The following is a 20,071-nucleotide window of genomic DNA, read 5'->3' on the forward strand; positions in this document are numbered from 1 at the left end:
TCGAGGAGGAGGAAGCGGATGAGGACATCTCTGATGGATACACTCCTCCCTCTATTGAGCCCACTTGGGCTAAGAAGCTGAAGAACAAGATGAAGGCTCTGTTCTACATGCAGGCCAAAGGGTAGTACAAGACCCATGTTGCCTCCAAGGAGAGTCGCCAGCGCGATAAGAAGATCTTGAGGACCTTTGGCGAACATGTGGAGAGTGGCTCAGAAAAAATCATCAGTCTGGAGGATGCTTGAATAGCCCAGCAAGGATATCAGTGGACAGAGTCAGAGGAGGAGCCCATTCCCGTTGCCGAGTCAGATGAGGAGCATCAGGAGTGATCATTGCAGTTTGAGCTACCACCTGTGTCGTAGGTGTCCTCTCTGCCTTTTTGGTGTCTCGATGCCAAAGGGGGGGAGAGTGTAGGATTTGCGAGTCTTGTGTCGTGTTGTTTCGCTTGGTCACTTTGCTTTCGTTATGTTGAACCTCGTTTGCTTTGGTTTGGTTTGTGCTCGTAAGACCAAGTTCTCTATCATATGGTGTAAGACATATGCACTCTAGCGTATCTTATTGTCTTTGTTTCTTAAGTAATTCATGAGCCTATGCTATCTTGTGTCCTTCTCTTTATGCTCATATTCATTATCTTGCCTACTTGCTTAGTGTTAGTTATATTGTTGCAAGAGATTCCTTGTCTATAAAATATAGGGGGAGTGTTGATCCTAGTATGTCGTGCAGTCCAAAGCACTTCTCTAGAGTGCACACATCTAGGGGGAGCCCGTCTATATTTTATAGATGGTGGGTTTGCTGTTGTTTCATTTTATATCCCTATGTGCAAATCCCGTTATTGTCATTAATCCACCAAAAAGGGGGAGATTGTAAGGGCATATTTATCCCTTAGTAGTTTTGGTGATTGATGACAATGCTTTTGCGGACTAATCGTGTGCATTGAGCAGTTCAGATATATCATGTCTAAACACAAGACGATTTAGTGCCCCTCGAAGACTATTGAAGATGGCACTTCTCTATGTTTCTTTTCGGTGGATTTGAGTCGTAGGAAAGCCGTACTATTAAGAGGGGGTCCGTGTTGGAAAGGTTTGGATGGAATCAACATGTACACGTTTGTCCCTTTTTGCACCACCTTTCCTTTGGCTCTTTGGAGCATCCTCCGTCTCTCCGTGTCTCTGCAAAATGAAGGACTCCTAATGTTGCTGAACTGAGGCAGGCGGTAGTACTGGCCTCCAGCACGGTAGTATCATAGGTGCTCACGGTAGTACCGCTCCTTGGGAGTGGTAGTACCATGGCCTCAAGCCAAGCGCAACTGCTCGAGTGGTAGTAGGGGCGGATGTATTTTTTTACATCCACGCCTGATACGTCTCCAACGTATCTACTTTTCCAAACACTTTTGCCCTTGTTTTGGACTCTAACTTGCATGATTTGAATGAAACTAGCCCGGACTGACGCTGTTTTCAGCAGAACTGCCATGATGTTGTTTTATGTGTAGAAAAGAAAAGTTCTCGGAATGACCTGCAAATCCACGAAGGCACTTTTTGGAATTAATAAGAATTTCTGGGCGAAAGAAATACACGAGGGGGCACACGGTCTATCCACGAGACAGGGGGGCGCCCCCCCTGTAGGGTGTGCCCCCCTATCTCGTGGGCCCCCTGGACCTCCACCGACCTCAACTCCAACTCTATATCTTCCGTCTCGCGGAGAAAAAAATCAGAGAGAAAGTTTCATCGTGTTTTACGACATGGAGCCGCCGCCAAGCCCTAATCTCTCTCGGGAGGGCTGATCTGGAGTCCGTTCGGGGCTCCAGAGAGGGTGATTCGTCGTCGTCATCATCATCAACCATCCTCCATCACCAATTTGATGATGCTCACCGCCGTGAGTGAGTAATTCCATCATAGGCTTGCTGGACGGTGATGGGTTGGATGATATTTACCATGTAATCAAGTTAGTTTTGTTAGGGTTTGATCCCTAGTGTCCACTATATTCTGAGATTGATGTTGCTATGACTTTGCTATGCTTAATGCTTGTCACTAGGGCCCGAGTGCCATGATTTCAGATCTGAACCTATTATGTTTTCATCAATATATGTGTGTTCTTGATCCTATCTTGCAAGTCTATAGTCACCTATTGTGTGTTATGATCCGACAACCCCGAAGTGACAATAATCGGAATACTTCTCGGTGATGACCGTAGTTTGAGGAGTTCATGTATTCACTATGTGTTAATGCTTTGGTCCGGTTCTCTATTAAAAGGAGGCCTTAATATCCCTTAGTTTCCACTAGGACCCCGCTGCCACGGGAGGGTAGGACAAAAGATGTCATGCAAGTTCTTTTCCATAAGCATGTATGACTATTTACGGAATACATGCCTACATTACATTGATGAACCGGAGCTAGTTCTGTGTCACCCTATGTTATAGCTATTACATGAGGAATCGCATCCGGCGTAATTATCCATCACTGATCCATTGCCTACGAGCTTTTCATATATTGTTCTTCGCTTATTTACTTTTCCGTTGCTATTGTTACAATCACTACAAAACACCAAAACTATTGCTATTACTATCTTTACCTCTTACCACCATTACCATTACTATCATACTACTTTGCTACTAAATACCTTGCTGCAGATACTAAGTTATCCAGCTGTGGTTGAATTTACAACTCAACTGCTAATACTCAAGAATATTCTTTGGCTCCCCTTGTGTCGAATCAATAAATTTGGGTTGTACTTCACCCTCGAAAGCTGTTGCGATCCCCTACACTTGTGGGATATCAAGACTAATTTCTGGCGCCGTTGCTGGGGAGCATAGCTTTATTCTCTGAGTCACTTGGGATTTATATCTGTTGATCACTATGAAGAATTTGAAAGACGCTAAAACCAAGATTTTGCCCTCAACCATGAGGGGAGGTAAGGAACTGCCATCTAGCTCTGCACTAGATTCTCCTTCCGTTATTAGTAGGCTTGCAACACCTAAACCTGGTACTGCTATGAATTCTGATATGTCGCATGTTATTGATGATGCCACTTCTGCTTTGCATGATACTTATGATGAAACTACTTTCGTGCGTGATACTACTTTGCCATTAGGTGAATTTCTTGATGAACAACTTGCTAGAGTTAGGGGGAATGAAAATATTGAAGATGCTATTATTGATGATAGTGATGATGAAAATTCTCCCAATGATTATGTATTGCCTGTTGTTCCTGAGGGTTATGTTATGAATAAAGAAGCCGCTGAAGCTATTTTTGCCTGCAAAGATAGATATGATCTTAAGAAACTATTAGCTAAATGGAAGCAGCAATCTCTTAATGCTAGAATGAAACCTGACCCTGCTTTTGCTACTTCACCTATCTGTGTTACTGATAAGGATTATGAATTCTCTGTTGATCCTGAAATCATTACTTTGGTAGAATACGATCCTTTTTATGGCCTTGAATCTGAAACTGTTGTGGTACATCTTACCAAGTTGAATGATATAGCTACCCTATTTACTCATGATGATAGATCTCACTACTTTTATATCCTTAAGATTTCCCCGTTCTCATTAAAGGCTGATGCTAAGACTTGGTATAATTCTCTTGCTCCTGGTTGTGTGCGTAGTCCCCAGGATATGATTTATTACTTCTCTGCTAAATATTTCCCTGCTCATAAGAAACAAGCTGCCTTGCGGGAAATATATAACTTTGTGCAAATCAAAGAAGAGAGTCTCCCACAAGCTTGGGGGAGGCTTCTACGATTACTTAATGCTTTGCCTGATCATCCACTTAAGAAAAATGAAATACTTGATATTTTCTATAATGGACTAACCGATGCTTCCAAGGACTACTTGGATAGTTGTGTTGATTGTGTTTTCAGGGAAAGAACAGTCGATGAAGCTGAGTTACTATTTAATAATATGTTGACTAATGAAAATAATTGGACTCTCCCTGAGCCAATTCCTAGGAAATTCCTGAACCAATTGAGCCAACTCCTGAGCCTATTCCTAAACCCACTCCGAAGAAGAGAGGTGTTCTATTTCTCAGTCCTGAAGATATGCAAGAGGCAAAGAAATCAATGAAAGAAAAAGTATTAAAGCTGAAGACGTTAAGAATTTACCTCCTATTGAAGAAATACATGGTCTTAATACACCGCCTGTTGAAGAAACACATTGTCTTGATAACCCGACACAGGTAGTAAAGGTAAATTCTCTCTATAGATATGATAAAGATGAAATCCCATCTACTAAATTTCATAGCCCCTGCTTAGATGAATTTGATGATTTCATGAATAGACAAGCAAATTTCAATGATTACGTTAGTAGACAATTGAAGAATAATGCTTATACGATAGTACGCTTGAGTGATTATGTAGCTAGAGTTAAAGGTGAATTTAAACTCACTAGTAAACATGCTTCCATGATTGCTACTCAAGCTGAACAAGTACTTAAGGCTCAGAATGAATTGCTTGCTGAATTAAATAATAAAATGACTTTGCTGTTAGAGTGGCTACTAGAACTGGTAGAATGACTCAGGAACCTTTGTATCCTGAAGGCCACCCTAAAAGAATTGAACAAGATTCTCAGAATAATAATCTAGATGCTCCTAGTTCTTCTAAGAAGAAGAAAAAGAAGAATGATAGGACTTTGCAAACTTCTAGTGAACCTAATGTAGAAATACCTGAGAATCCTAATAATACTTCTATCTCTGATGCTGAAACACAATCCGGAGATGAACATGAACCTGATGATAATGCTAATAATGATGTTCATGTAGATGCTCAACCTAGTAATAACAATGATATAGAAATTGAACCTGCGGTTGGTCTTGATAACCCACAATCAAGAAACCAACATTATGATAAGAGATATTTTGTTGCTAGGAAGCACGGTAAAGAAAGAGAACCATGGGTTCAGAAACCCATGCCCTTTCCTCCTAAACTATCCAAGTCAAAGGATGATGAGGACTTTGAGCGTTTTGCTGAAATGATTAGACCTATTTTCTTATGCATGCGCTTAACTGGTATGCTTAAAACAAACCCTTATGCTAAATATATGAAAGATATCATCACTAATAAGAGGAAAATACCTGAAACTGAGATTTCCACCATGCTTGCCAACTATACCTTTAAGGGTGGAATACCTAAGAAACTTGGTGATCCCGGAGTACCCACTATACCTTGCTCTATTAAAAGAAATTATGTTAAAACTGCTTTATGTGATTTAGGAGTCGGTGTTAGTGTTATGCCTCTTTCCTTGTATCGTAGACTTGAATTGAATAAGTTGACACCTACTGAAATATCTTTGCAAATGGCTGACAAATCAACTGCTATACCTGTCGGCATTTGTGAGGACGTGCCTGTTGTTGTTGCGAATGTTACTATCTTAATAGACTTCGTTATTCTTGATATTCCCGAGGACGATAGTATGTCTATTATTCTTGGTAGACCCTTTTTAAATACTGCAGGAGCTGTTATTGATTGCAACAAAGGCAATGTCACCTTTCATGTTAATGGAAATGAGCATACGGTACATTTTCTGAGGAAGCAAATCCAAGTTCATAGCATAAATGCTATTGAGAAAATTCCATCAATTATTATTGGAGGTTTTGAATTTCCTCTCCCTACTGTCAAGAAAAAGTATGATATTCTTATTGTTGGGGATTTTCATATCCCCGTTGAGGTAACTTAGTGTTACTCGAAATTTCTCCGGTTCCGTGCTATTCGGAATGAGTTTGTTAACAAGACTTGATCAAACTTGTTAGTGGGTTCATTTTGATGATCATGAGATGGATGAAACTAGAAGTCACAACCTTCTGTACCCTTTTTTTACTTTCTGTTATTTAGATTAAATAAAGCAAAAATAGTATTATCCGTCTGTTTTCTGAATTATCCGTGCATTAAAAAAATAGTTGGAAAATAAAAGTGCTCCAAATGCCCTGCAAATTTAGTATGATTTTTTCTGGAATATTTGAGGATTTTAGGCACTGAAATCACTATAGGAGGGGCAAGCACCAGGCCACGAGAGTGGAGGGCCCCCCCCTATAGGGCGCGCCCCCTGTCTCGTGGGCCCCTGGTGGCTCCCCTCCACTTATGCCAACACCCACACACTCCATCTTCTACCCAAAAAAATCCCCATCCAGCTCAAGCATGAGTTCTAGCCCATTTTGCTACAATTTTCGATCTCCTTGCTCAAAGCTCCATTCACAAAACTGCTTTGGGAGATTGTTGCTTGGTATGTGACTCCTCCATTGGTCCAATTAGTTTTTGTTCTAGTGCTTTATTCATTGCAAATCCTTGTTGCCTGGGTGACTCTGTTCTTGAGCTTGCATGTTAAATTTATGAGGTTCCAAGTAATTCTGATGCATGATATAGGCTCTAGGCACTTGTAGGAGTAGTTGCTATCAATCTTGTTTGGTTTTATGCACTTTTATTTTGAAGTTATTAAAATTTCAGAAATTTTCAGAAAATGTTAAGGAGACTTTTGAGGGGCTCTTCTAGCCAAAGCTCCCAGGAAAAACAAGCCAAAGAGAAGGAAAAGCCAAGTATAATCTTCCTCGCTTAGCGGAAGTACGGTCGTGTGAATGGCCATGCAAGGATTTCTTGGAAGAGGCTGGAATTCATGAAGACTTTTATGCTTTAATCGAGACTGCAAGCCTCACCGGTTTCATTAACGGCCGAATCGATCAGTATCTCTTACTCACCAATACTTTCGTGCAAAACTTTTATTTTTATCCTAAGAAGTCACCACCTGCAGTATCATTTCATTTATATGATGAGTTCAAAGAAATGTCTTTGCGTGATTTTTGCGCGGTATGTAGGATACCTTATGTCGGAGAATTAGAGGAACCCCATCGTAATGATGTGGATGGCTTTGTTAATACTATCGCTGTAGAGGAGCCAAAGAAGGGTTCCGAGGCAAAAGCCTCTAGCATACACTTTCCTGTTTTACGCTACTTTGCCATATTTGCTAGTAGATGCTTGATTGGTCGTGGAAATAGTGGAAATTTGAGCGTTCCCGATATTATCATTCTTCAACATGCTTTGCTTAGATACAATACTTTTAGTATGGGTGCCGTCGTTGCTAAACGGCTAGCCCTGAATCATACAAAAGGCCCCATATTTGGAGGTATCTATGCTGCACGTCTTGCTAGACATTTTCAGATACCCATTAGGCACCATGAGGAAAAGGAGACAATATTGCCTCCTCACATTTTAGATTACAAGAGCATGGTAGCACACAAGTTTATTGTTGACAACGAAGATAGGATGCTCTTGTATAAACTGAGATTTAATAAGAAACACTTTGAGATTATTATTTTGCCTGCGCCTCTGTTGTTTGATTTGCTTGTAGAAAATTTTCTCATCACACCGGAAGCAGTGAACAATCATTGAGCTCAAGCTTTTACTCCAGAACCTGAACCTGACCCGGAACCTGAACTGGACCCTTATCATGCATCATCTATCCAGTGAGATTCGGAGATGACCAGCCAGTGGTATCCTGATTACACCTCTCAGTACACCGGGGAGAGTAGCCGCGATCCGTGGCATTAAACCAACTTAGGCCAAAAGCCTAAGCTTGAGGGAGTATGTATTTCTCACTGACTTTACATTCATGTTCACACACCAGTCATCGGTGCTCATACTCTTTCATTGTATTATCCATACTAGTTTAAATTCCTTTTTCTAGTTTTGTTCTTGTGTGCTTGATAAACCTTGAGAAAAACCAAAAAATTAGTTAGTTTAATTTCCATGCTTGTAGTAGAAATTAAAATGAAAATCCAAAAAGATTTCTAGTTCTTCTTCTTACTTGTTGGGAGCTTTCCCGTGTAAATAGTTTTATTTTCTTTTCTTTCCTTTGGGGGTCGAGAAGACCATATTGAAAATGCTTAGTGGCTCTCATATGCATAATTGTTTATTTAATTTAGAGCCCATATTACTTGTCTTCTCTTTTGAGTTGAATGCTTGCAGATTCCAGCTTAGTCCAATGCACGTACACTCTTATTATTATACACATCGTTCGGTCGTGCAAGTGAAAGGCAATAATGACGATATATGATGGACTTATTGAGATGAGAAAAGCTGGTATGAACTCGACCTCTATTGTTTTTGTAAATATGATGAGTTCATTGTTCTTGAGTCAGCTTATTATGAAGTAAACATATTTGCAATAACATTTAGAGATTATAGTTGCTTGTGCCATGCTTGATTAGCTTTGAGTTATAATGGTTTACCTTGCGTGCCAACATGCTATTAGAATGATTATGATGTGGTATGATGGGATGGTATCCTCCTTTGAATGAATTGAGTGACTCGACTTGGCACATGTTCACGCATGTAGTTGAATCAAATCAACATAGCCTTCACAATATTTATGTTCATGGTGGATTATATCCTACTCATGCTTGTATTCAGTGTGAATTAATTTTAATGCATGTTCATGACTGTTGTCGCTCTCTCAGTTGGTCGCTTCCCAGTCTTTTGCTAGCCTTCACCTGTACTAAGCAGGAATACTGCTTGTGCATCCAAACTCCTTAAACCCCAAAGTTGTTCCATATGAGTCCACTATACCTTCCTATATGTGGTATTTACCTGCCGTTCCAAGTAAATTTGTATGTGCCAAACTCTAAACCTTCAAATGAAATTCTGTTTTGTATGCTCTAGCCGCTCATGTTTCCACTAGGGCTGCCTATATCTTTCATGCTAGGTGGGTTATTCTCAGAGGAGTGGACTCCGCTCCTCATTCACGAGAAAGGGCCGGTAACCGGGATGCCCAGTCCCATGATCCAAAAAGATCAAAGCAAATCAAAATAATTAAACAAAACTCCCCCAGGGCTGTTGTTTGTTGGAGGCACTCGTCGTTTCGAGCAAGTCATGGATTGATGCTTGTTGGTGGTTGGGGGAGTATAAACCTTTACCATTCTGTTTGGGAACTGCCTATAATGCATTTAGTATGGAAAATACAACCATCTCATAGTTGTTGCGTTCGCAGTGAAAGTATGCCGCTCAAAATGTTATTCAATCTCTATTTTTAAAATCGAGCTCTGGCACCTCTACAAATCCCTGCTTCCCTCTGGGAAGGGCCTATCTATTTACTTTTATGTTGAGTCATCACCCTTCTTATTAAAAAGCACCCGCTGGAGAGCACATTGTCATTTGCATTCATTTCTGTTGGTTTATATTGGGTATGACTTGACTGGATCTCTTTTACCATGAATTACAATGTTTAGTCAGTCCTTGATCTTTAAAGGTGCTCTGCATTTATGTTTTACGGTCTCAGAAAGGGCTAGTGAGATACCATTTTGTTATATCATGTTATGATTGTTTTGAGAAAGTGTTGTCATTCGAGTTTTATTATTATGGCTCGCTAGCTGATTATGCTATTGATATGAGTAATTGTGAGACCCAAGTGTTATTGTGAGTATGGTTAGTTCATAATACTTGCTGAAACTTGAATGCTGGCTTTTCATGTTTACAACAACAAGAGCAAACAGAGTTTGTAAAAGTTTTTCTTTATCACTTTCAGTCTATCAACTGAATTGCTTGAGGACAAGCAAAGGTTTAAGCTTGGGGGAGTTGATACGTCTCCAACGTATCTACTTTTCCAAACACTTTTGCCCTTGTTTTGGACTCTAACTTGCATGATTTGAATGAAACTAACCCGGACTGACACTGTTTTCAGCAGAACTGCCATGATGTTGTTTTATGTGTAGAAAAGAAAAGTTCTCGGAATGACCTGCAAATCCACGGAGGCATTTTTTGGAATTAATAAGAATTTCTGGGCGAAAGAAATACACGAGGGGGCACACGTCCTGTCCATGAGACAACCCCCCCCGTAGGGCGCGCCCCCTATCTCGTGGGCCCCCTGGACCTCCACCGACCTCAACTCCAACTCTATATCTTTCGTCTCGCGGAGAAAAAAATCAGAGAGAAAGTTTCATTGCGTTTTACGACACGGAGCCGCCGCCAAGCCCTAATCTCTCTTGGGAGGGCTGATCTGGAGTCCGTTCGGGGCTCCGGAGAGGGGGATTCGTCGCCGTCGTCATCATCAACCATCCCCCATCACCAATTTCATGATGCTCACCGCCGTGAGTGAGTAATTCCATCGTAGGCTTGCTGGACGGTGATGGGTTGGATGCGATTTATCATGTAATCAAGTTAGTTTTGTTAGGGTTTGATCCCTAGTATCCACTATGTTCTGAGATTGATGTTGCTATGACTTTGCTATGCTTAATGCTTGTCACTAGGGCCCGAGTGCCATGATTTCAGATCTGAACCTATTATGTTTTCATCAATATATGTGTGTTCTTGATCCTATCTTGCAAGTCTATAGTCACCTATTATGTGTTATGATCCGACAACCCCGAAGTGACAATAATCGGGATACTTCTCGGTGATGACTGTAGTTTGAGGAGTTCATGTATTCACTATGTGTTAATGCTTTGGTCCGATTCTCTATTAAAAGGAGGCCTTAATATCCCTTAGTTTCCACTAGGACCCCGCTGCCACGGGAGGGTAGGACAAAAAATGTCATGCAAGTTCTTTTCTATAAGCACGTATGACTATTTACGGAATACATGCCTACATTACATTGATGAACTGGAGCTAGTTCTGTGTCACCCTATGTTATAGCTATTACATGAGGAATCGCATCCGGCATAATTAGCCATCACTGATCCATTGCCTACGAGCTTTTCATATATTGTTCTTCGCTTATTTACTTTTCCGTTGCTATTGTTACAATCACTACAAAATACCAAAAATATTGCTATTACTATCTTTACCTCTTGCCACCGTTACCATTACTATCATACTACTTTGCTACTAAATACCTTGCTGCAGATACTAAGTTATCCAGGTGTGGTTGAATTGACAACTCAACTGCTAATACTCAAGAATATTCTTTGGCTCCCCTTGTGTCGAATCAATAAATTTGGGTTGTACTTCACCTTCAAAAGTTGTTGCGATCCCCTACACTTGTGGGTTATCAGCGCCCTACGCGGTAGTATCGCGCCATCGGCGCGGTAGTACCGTAAGTTATGGCCAGGCACAGTAGCATGAGCGGAAGTAGGGGCGGATGTAATTTTTTACATCCGCGCCCTACACGGTAGTACCGCTCCGGGCTTGCGGTAGTACCGTGTCGGATTTTTGCATAGATCAAAACACAGCGGAAGTAGTCACAGATGTATTTTTATATGTGCGTGCCTTCTCAGCCTAGACTATTCGTGACTTGCGGTAGTACCGCAAGGTGGCGCGGTAGTACCGCGCCAGCAGTTCTACCGCTTTCTGCCTCTTTGTTACAGGTCTGGTCTAGCCCCTGCCTCGCTAGCGGTAGTACCACTGTGCCATGCGGTAGTACCGCAGGCCCTTGCGGTAGTATCGCATGTCTGGTGCGGTAGTACCGGTCTTCGCGGGCTGAGTTGGTGGATAACGGTTGGATTTGTTCTTTCACTATATAAGGGGAGTCTTCTTCTCCGAGTTGAGTACCTCTTCCACCTCCAAGCTCCATTGATGCTCTAAGCTCCATTTTCGCCCGACCTCTCTCCCTAGCCAATCAAACTTGTTGATTCTCTAGGGATTGGTTGAGAAGGCCTCGATCTACACTTCCACCAAGAGAAATTTGATTCCCCCACTAATCCCTTGCAGATCTTGTTACTCTTGGGTGTTTGAGCACCCTAGACGGTTGAGGTCACCGCGGAGCCATAGTCCACTATGGTGAAGCTTCGTGGTGTCATTGGGAGCCTCCAATTAAGTTGTGGAGATTGCCCCAACCTTGTTTGTAAAGGTTCGGTTGCCATCTCCAAAGGCACCAATAGTGGAATCATGGTATCTCGCATTATGTGAGGGTGTGAGGAGAATACAGTGGCCCTAGTGGCTTCTTGGGGAGCATTGTGCCTCCACACCGCTCCAACGGAGACATACTTCCCCTCAAAGGGAAGGAACTTCGGTAACACATCCTCGTCTCCTTTGGTTGCACTCTTGGTTATCCCTTACCTTTACTTGTGCAAGCTATATTGTGTTATATCCTTTGCTTGCTTGTGTGCTTATTGTTGTTGCATCATATAGGTTGCTCACCTAGTTGCATATCTAGACAACCTACTTTGGTGCAAAGTTTAATTTGGTAAAGATAAGCTAAAAATTGTTAGTTGCCTATTCACCCCCCTCTAGTCAACTATATCGATCCTTTCAACAGGGTGGCTTGAGGTGAGGGCAAGACTGTCGTGGAATATCCGGCACGGGTATGCGAGTAGCACGAGGGGGTTTACCTAGGTTCGGGGCTCTCCGGAGAGATATTACCCCTACTCCTGCATGTCTGAATATCTGTGGTATATCTGGTATAGAGTTGCTCCTGGAGTTGTATCTGAGCTTAGTGCCGTAGGCATCTGGCTTTGTAAATATGTGTGGCCTGAGTGCCTTGTGGCCGGCTGCGTGAGCATGTGTGTTCTCATACGTGAGTGTGTGTTGATGGATGGATGGAGTTATGCCCATATATATAGGCTTGGGGTAGCTTACTTCCTAAGGTAGGTGATGGCATGGTGGGGTGTCCTACTTGTCCCCTGGGTCACTTCATGAATAGTGCCAAGGGACAAGTGACACTATGCGAGGTGACGCTGCTACAGTGCTCCACTATTCGCCAGTAGTGCCGGGTATAGCCGTCTTGTCCGGGTCGTGTCCGATGGGACGCCGTAGTTAACTTCGTGTAGCAGGCCGACCGGAGCAGCCGACCGGAGGAGCAGTCAGCCTGGACCGGCAGCCAGCCCGTCCGACAGCCGTTTGGAGCGGCTAGGTGGCGAACCGGCCAGAGCAGTCGGACCGAGGGGCGTTGGCCGCCCCGATGTCTTGAAGCGTTGTTTGCCCGCCTTTGTGGGTACCCGAGGGTCATTCCCTTGACAGCACCAAAAGATTGAACACTACAAAGAATCACTCCCTCTGAAAAGAACACATTGAACTTGGCCAAAGAAGATAGTAGATTAGAGAGCATGCAAAGCTATTTAATTATGTAAAAGGAAACCTCAAAAGATTAAATTGATTTCAATGAACAATCTGATTCGTAAAGTGACAATCCATCATGTCCCAACAAACACACCACATAATTACATTGAATTGACCTCGATCACGTGAAGCAGCTCACGAGAATATGGTATTGAAAATCCAAATAGACACACACACACACACAGACACACACACACACACACAGAGAGAGAGAGAGAGTCATCTAGCTACTACTATGGATTCTAAGGTCCTAATAGAACTAGTTACACACAATATGGAGGCGGTAAGGTTGATGAAGCCTCCGACAATGGATTCCCCCTCCGATAGAGCTCCAGAACAGACCTCTAGATTGGATCTTCGCGAAACAGGAACTTATGGCGGCAGAAAAATTCTTCTAAAAATATGGCGGGGGGGGGTCGGTATTTATAGGAACTTATGGCGATGAAATGGATGAAAGGCGATGAACTTGGCCCCACACGACCAAGGGACGCCCTTAGGGCAGGGGCGTGCTAGGTGGCCATGTGGCCCCTTGTGGCTCCCCTCAATCTCCTGGAAGCTTCCTAGGTCCACCGTTGCTCGAAGAAGGTCATATTGAATCGACAAGTTATTTTGACCTTCGTAGATATTAATTTCATGTAAAACCAAAATCATGCTCAAAACAGGAACTGACACTGCGCACTAAATTAGTAATATAGAAAATAATACAAAAATATGTAAATATGATAATATATTACGATGGAACAACCAAAAAATGTAGATAGGTTTAAGACATATCAGCGTGCTCCAACTGAAAACGTGTGCAAAACGCAACATTGGCTATTAATTGGCGTGCTTTCCCAATGGAAAAGCGGATGCAACAATGGCAGGGGCAGAAGTGGCAGCCGTATGGGACGGGCGACAACGCCATTGACCGGGTTACATGCGGGTGGAAAAATCTGGGCTTAAACTGCCCTCTCGCTCAAGCGGTTATGGATGGAGGCTGCTGTCACGCCCAATATGCGACCCTATCCTAAAGGAACTCGAAGGTCCCACCAATGATAGAAGTGCATATTGGAGACGCTTTTGCAAGGTGGATATCATTACATCGTACCATTACATAATAGTTAGGATACATGCAATAGGCATACAATGCCACATGAATACAACAACATCATACATAAGAGCAACATCCGACTACGGATGAAACACAAACACAAACTCAAACGACATCCACCCTGCTATCCCAGGCTGCCGACCAGGAACCTATCCCCTGAACAACGAAGCGGAAGAAGAACTCAAGACAAGCAAGCATCGCTCCATGTCATGATCATCGCATAACATGTACCTGCAACTGTTGTTGTAGTAATCTGTGATCCACGAGGACTCAGCAATCCCATTACCATGGGTATCAAGACTAGCAAAGCTTAATGGGCATGGAATGGATAAGTGGTGAGGTTGCAGCAGCGACAAAGCATGTATGGTGGCTAACTTACGAATACAAGAATGAGATGAGAAAATACGCAAATGGTCGCAAACTAGTAATGATCAAGAAGTGATCCTGAACTACTTACGTTCAAACATAACACCACCGTGTTCTCTTCTCGACCCACTCGAAAAGAGACCATCACGGTTACACACGCGGTTGGGTGTTTTAATTCGAGTCTGGTGTCAAGTTCTCTACAACCGTATATTAACAAATTCCCATCTGCCACATAACCGTGGGCACGGCTCTCGAAAGTTTAAACCCTGCAGGGGTGTCCCAATTAGCCCATTATAAGCTCACGATCCGCGGAGACAATCCTCAATCGCGGGACATCCGATCAGACTCAGGATCCCGGTGCACAAGACATTTCGATAATGGTAAAACAAAACCAGCAAGACCTCCCGGTGTGCCGACAAATCCCGATAGGAGCCGCACACATCTCGTTCTCAGGGCACCACGGATGAGCGACGCGTACATATGCCAAAATAACCCAGGTTGCCCCGGGGCGGCCCCACACAGTGCTCTAGTTCGGACCAACGCTCAGAGGAGCACTGGCCCGGGGGGTTGATTAAAAATACTAGGGGGCCGGCAAAAATCCCCTATTTAAGTTTTAGTTGTTATTAGGCAAATGGTAAAACCAATGTTGGGCCTTGCTGGAAGAGTTTTATTCAAAGCGAACTGTCAAGAGGGTCCCATACCCCTCATTGTGTTAGGGACGCAAAATCAAGGAACATAACACCGGTATGACAGAAACTAGGGAGGCAAGAGTGGAACAAAACACCAGGCATAAGGCCGAGCCTTCCACCCTTTACCAAGTATATAGATGCATTAATTAAAATAAGAGATATTGTGATATCCCAACATAACCATGTTCTAACATGGAGCAATCTTCAACTTCACCTGCAACTAACAACGCTATAAGAGGGGCTGAGCAAAGCGGTAACATAGCCAAACAACAGTTTGCTAGGAAGGGTGAAAAGGTTAAAGGCTGACATGGCAATTTGGGAGGCTTGAAAACAAGTGATAGGTAGCGCAGCATAGCGATAGAACGAAGCAACTAGCATAGCAATGATAGTAGTGAGATCCAGGGTAACGGTCATCTTGCCTGAAATCCCGCTAGGAAGAAGAACGAGTCCATGAAGAAGACGAACGGGCGAAGACAAACCAAGCGTAGACGAACGAATCCTCACGATCGCAACGAAACATGAACTATCGAGAAGAAGCACAACCGGAAAGAAGCAAACAACAAGGTAAACACACCACACATAAACATGACATGATGCTCAACCAAGTATGATGCATGACAAGGCTACCTGATGCTACTCATGGCAAGAGATGATGCATACAAGAACAACATATCAAAGCAAGTTTAAATGGGACCGAAAATAACATATAACAATTCCAGTAAGTCCTCATATGCAAATTGCAAAATTTGTCCAGATCTGAATAAACATTATGTTCAAGTAGTTAAACAGCAAGTTAAGATGCACCATGATGATCTACCCGAAATTCTAGTCAAGTTACATATAAAGTTCATTTAATTCGAAGCTACGGCCTAGAAGATATGAGCAAAACGAGTCAAACATGGCATTGATGCAAAATACATTCAAACATCAAGCAAACACTCTCAAGGCAAGGATTCAACATGACATGATGAAACTACATGCAATTCTAAGCAAGTTTCATATAGAGCATGTTCAAAACGGAGCAACGGTGCAACACATACACTCCAAACAAGATATAACAACAATCTGCCCAAAACAGCAACTAGGCACTTTGCAATCATCAAAACAACATGCTACAAGAATCATAAGAGCACAAAATTGACATGCACTTCATGTACAAATAACATACTTCAAATATCATTAAGGTTCAGGTTCATAGGCATCAAGATTAATCCAAGATGATCAATGCAAAATGCAACTTTATAACACAGGAGCATATACATGAGCAGAGTTAATATGATGGGAACTTGAGAGCAAGAAAGAGACAAGCTACATCAAGTATACATAGCAACCAAGGGCATGGCATCTAAGTACACATAACAAAGAGAAAATAACGCCAGGGCATCATATACATATGGCTCATGGATTAGTGGGAACCAACATGACAAGATTGAATGTTGAAACAATTTCAGCAAAGTGTAAAACAGAAACATTATGATAGCATGTTTGCAAGCATGAAACAGAGTCATATGATCTCCAAAATTAACAACCATGGCATGTGAACAGAGTACTAATAGCATACTTCAAAACATGTAAATGGAGCATCTCTAGAAGAGGCATGGATCACTCAATAACAAGCTCACAACAAGGCATCATGAAGTTAACAGAAAACTGGAACATTACATAAGCATGTTCATGGCAATGGAAACATATGCTACATGACATATATAGGGCATAAAAAGGCATGGCATGATAAAGCATAACATAGACAACAAAACATGCCAAGTAAGCATCTCTAGATTGTACATGGATAAATTGGTAGCATCAAGCAAACATGGCATCATGATATAACCGATTCAGTATTGACAGAACATTAACAACAAGTAGTCCACTTCACAAGCTTGATGCACTCACTACAGGGCATATCAAAATACATAGATTGCACCCCTATAAAGATGGCATGATTATGCTCCTAAAACATGTATACATGATGCTCAAAAGAAAATCACACAAAAAGGTATAAAAAATGACAAATAGGCAAGTTACAACAGATTCCAACAATTAACAGCAACATGCACTTTTGCAACAGGGATTAAGATATCAACATGCACCCTAACATGAATGCAAAGCACACCAACATGTAGAGCATGAAGAGCAGAACACGTGCATATCAAGATCATCATCATAGGATCAACAGGTACAAAGTTATATCACTCACAAGAAGCATACATGATGTTAACAATCAGCAGATTCCAGCAGTTTATATCACTTAGCAGTTTTGCAACGAATATTAAGGCATCAAGATGAATAGTAACATGGATGAAAACTACTCCATCATGTAGAGCACTCTGAGATGAACATTTTGACATATTATACACGCATAGTGGAGCAACATGCACAAAGTTATGGTATGACAGACATGATCACATATGCTGGAAATTCTGGGACTTGGCCGTTTTTTAACAGAAAAACCGAGCGAGCGTCAAATAACTATCAGGCGGATGGGGCGAAGGATGGGGGGGCTCACCATGGACTTCAGCCCAATTGTTGAAGAGGCTGTGGCAGGCCGACACAGACGGGCTGGGCCGAACGCGGGGCGGGGCCCATGGAGCCAGACGGGGTCAACGCGGCAGCGACGGGATCGGGGGCTCCAACCGATCCATCTGGAGGGCAACGACAGCATGTAGGCGTTGGGGCGGTGGCGCTGCCAGGGTTGCCCGACCGGAGGTCACCGGCAGGTGCGGGATGGGGCGAATCCGGCCGGATCTCGCCGGATCCGGCCCGGAGGTGGACGCGGGCGGGGTCAGCGCGGAGCTCCGGCTACGCGGACAAGGTCGTGGCGCTAACGCACTCCAGGGCGGTGACGACCAATCCGGTGGCGCGAGGAGGCGAGCTCCAGCGGGGTCGCGGTGCGGGGCGATGATGAGAAGCTGCGGCGAGGCTCCAGCCGGCGAGAAGGACGACGCGGGGTGCGGGAAGGCCGAGGCGCGACCGATGTGACGTCCGGCAAGGTGCGACGGTGGTGGGAGCCAAGCTCGGGTGCGGCTGGGCGGCGTGCGGGCTTGGGGGGCCCAGATGCGGCCCGGGACGGGCCCGATCTGGGCCAGGAGGGCCGCGGCAGCGGGAGTGGAGGCAGGGGCGCGGGAAGGCCACTTGGCATGATGGAATTGGCCGAGGGCGGCGGCGCCCAGTGGCGGAGGGGGGTTTGGCCGGCGCGGAATGCGAGGAGGGGGAGGCTAGAGGTAGGGGGAGGCTAGGGTTAGACCAAATTTGGAAGGGAGAGGTGTTTAAATAGGGTAGGGGCTAGGTTTTGGTTTTTTTCTCCGTTTCGAAACAGTTCGATCGCGATCTAGCGGTCCGGAGCGAAGGGGGTAGGTAAGCGGGCTAGATGGGCTGTGTAGAGTGGTAGGGAGAGAAGAGAGAGGAAGAGGGCAGTCCGACACGGGTTTCCGGAGACTGAAAACGTCCGACATCTGACCGGCGCAAATGCCGCTATATGTTTAACGGTTGGGCTATCAAACGGACTCTGAATGCGAGGAAACTTGACAGGCGGTCTACCTATGCTATAATAAGACCGCACACCAAGTTTGACCCCATTCCGAGAACATTTTTATGCCACTCATAAAATAATATTTCAGAGGTGCCGCGGGCGCGTGCGAGTGTGAAAGGGCTCGGAACGGACAACAGAGAGAACTGGGAGGACCCGGACGGATGCAAGTTTTGAAAAACATGTAGATGAAATGCAGATGATGACATGGCAAAGTGCAACACGCAAGCAAAAGACATGGCAACGACGACGAATAACGGGGAGACACCTGACGCATCGGTCTCGGGGCATTACAGCTGCTCCATATCAAACTATCAATGCCCCAGGTCCAAATAAGGAGGCCCACCGGCTCGATATGAAGCACGGTCCATAAATTATGGCGATCCGAAGGCATATGACAACTCTGCAAAAGAAAAAACCAAATAAATCAAAAAATGTTGCACCCTAAGGTATCTTAGATTTTATATTATTAAGGAAAATAGATAGAACAATGGAAAGATAACGACCAATAAAAAGTAAAATCACATTGAAAATCAAACTAGCCCTCTTCTTCCTTGGGTTGATTGTCATCTGCCGGAGATTGAAAATCGCACTGAAGCAACAATAAAGAAAATGAACACATGTAAACGCCTATCGTACCTTAAAGATCGTAATAGCCACTCATCACTTGAAACGAGATCTATAAGTCACCGAAGAAATATCGTTGAAACACCACAACACCCAGACTTGCAATCCAATACCACCAATCCTATACAACTCGAGAAAACAGACTATGCCTCATAACAATCTGAAAGAAGATGTCAAAGTCGCCGGACCAATATTCAACCAATTGCTCTCCTTTGTAGACGCACCGGCTGCCAAGATCTAAACATATATGAACACATCTGGCGACACCGATTCTCACAAGGCCTTCGCTGACGCTAGATCAGATGTCATCAAGGTACGAAGAGGCCGAAGAGACCTTATTCAAATATGACGACATTAACTCGTCGATGCCGCCAGGGAAATAAAACCTAAGGAAAAGACAAAAGAAACATACCTCCTCTTGGTGCCGACGAGGCTTCGAGACCGTGGAGAGGAGGGGAACCGAGATGACGGCGTGAAGTGAAGTGAGGAGAAACTTGGTTGCGGCAGCTAGGGTTGGGAAGGGGTGTTGACAATAGTATTCCCTGTGTTTTTTTTAGTCTGCATATAAGATTTGGTCAAAGTCAAACCTTGTTAACTTTGACTAAGTTTATAGAAAGAAATATCGAGATTCACAATATGAAATCAATATTGTTAGATGCATCATGAAATTAATTTTCATACCATATAGCTTTAGTGTCTTAGATGTTGATATATTTTTATACAAAGTTGGTCAAACTTTACAAAGTTTGACTTTGAGCAAATTTATATGCAGACTAAAATGAAATGAAGGGAGTATAAGCAATAAA

Source organism: Triticum dicoccoides, chromosome 3B, assembly GCF_002162155.2.
Source record: "Triticum dicoccoides isolate Atlit2015 ecotype Zavitan chromosome 3B, WEW_v2.0, whole genome shotgun sequence".
Lineage (NCBI taxonomy): Eukaryota > Viridiplantae > Streptophyta > Magnoliopsida > Poales > Poaceae > Triticum > Triticum dicoccoides.